Here is a 1671-nt window from a genome sequence, read left to right on the forward strand (position 1 = left end):
ATCACTTACTATGTATCTGAGAGCTGGACAGTTAATTGGAATGACAGAGGAAGAATTGACAACTTTTAGTTGTGGCATTGGAGAGGAGTACTAAATACCTTATGGACTATTAAAACACCAAACAGATATATCTTGGAGAAGATGCAGCCGGAATGCTCCTTAGAGGAAAAGATGATGAAGTTTCATCTCATATACTTTGTACATGTTGTTAAGAGAGGCTACTCCTGAGAAAGGGACATCATGCTTGGAAAGACGGAGGCTTGGCAAAAGAGAGGAAGACTCTCAACCAGATGAATTGACAAAGTGACTGCTGCAGTTTGTGCATGAATGTAAAAAATTATGAGGATAGCACAGGATAGGACAGAATAGAGTAATTATGAGTTATATTCAATTTTATGCCACCAAACAACAACAATAAAGTATAGCAGTATGGTTGAATTTTTTTAGTAGAAGTAGTTGAGGGAGCATGGTAACCATGTCTGATGTTATGAGTATTGGTTTTGCACTGTGGATGCTGTTGATGGAGACTGTGCTCCTTTGTGCAATTAATAAAGGCCAGACTTGGCAGTAAAAAAAAAATAATGCAGCAACCTACTAGTGACTTTAAGTATGCAGAACCTTGCAGAACAACCTAAGTTGTTCTCTCTCCTTGTTGCCAGAAGCATTTCAACAAATGAACACCAACATACTTGTCTCCATATAATTAGTAAAACAGTTTTTAGTTTATATAACTAAGCATCAAGGTTTTGCATACTTAGAGGGAGAGAAAAGTAAAATGTATTTATGCATACTATTGAATATTATCTTTTTATTATTGTTATTACGTGTTGTCAGGTCACTTGAGACCCATAGTGACTCTACATACAACAGCTCTGAGCTCCACTCTATCTTGAGCCAACTTAATTGTCTCTGACACACCAACTCCCTGTAGCCCAGTCCCTGAGTCAATTCATCTCATTCAGAATCTTCCTCTCTTTGGCCGTCCTTCCACTCTTCCAAGCATGATGTCCCTCTCCAAGGACTGGTCCCTCCTTGCAACATGCCCAAATTATGTCAGATGGAGCTACAGAATCCTTGTCTTCAAGGAGCAGCTTGGTTTCACTCTTTCTAGCATAAAACTGTTTGTTATCCTAGCAGTCCATGGTATATTCAATATTCCTCTCCAGCACCACAATTCAAAGACATCAATTAGTCTTTTATCATTCCTAGTCACTGTTCAGCTTTCTCATGGATACTGTCCTAAGCACTATCAAAAGAACAAACCAGTCTCTCTTGAAAGAAGTCAACCAGGGAGCTCCTGAGAGCTAGGGATAGTTAACCCCTTATCTCACATACTTTGGGGGTGTTGTCAGGACAGACCAGTCCTGAGAAAAAGACATCATGCTGGAAAAGGTGGAGGGTATGAAAGAGAAGAAGGTCTTCAACAAGACAGAATGACACAGGGACTGAAACAATGGGCAAAATCTTGAGGATGACATAGCTTAGGACATGGTTCAAATCTGTTGTTCATAGGGTAGTTATGAGTGGTGGTTTTCTTGACAATACCTAACAACAACAACAACTGGAATACTAGTAGTAATATGACTAAGCTAAGTTTATCTATGAAAACAGCAATTTTTAACTCAAACATAATATTCAGAGAAACAACTCATTAATAACATAATAATTATG

The sequence above is a fragment of the Elephantulus edwardii genome, unplaced genomic scaffold (assembly GCF_000299155.1).
Source record: "Elephantulus edwardii isolate Elephantulus edwardi_28Jun2011 unplaced genomic scaffold, EleEdw1.0 scaffold00112, whole genome shotgun sequence".
In the NCBI taxonomy this organism is placed as follows: domain Eukaryota; kingdom Metazoa; phylum Chordata; class Mammalia; order Macroscelidea; family Macroscelididae; genus Elephantulus; species Elephantulus edwardii.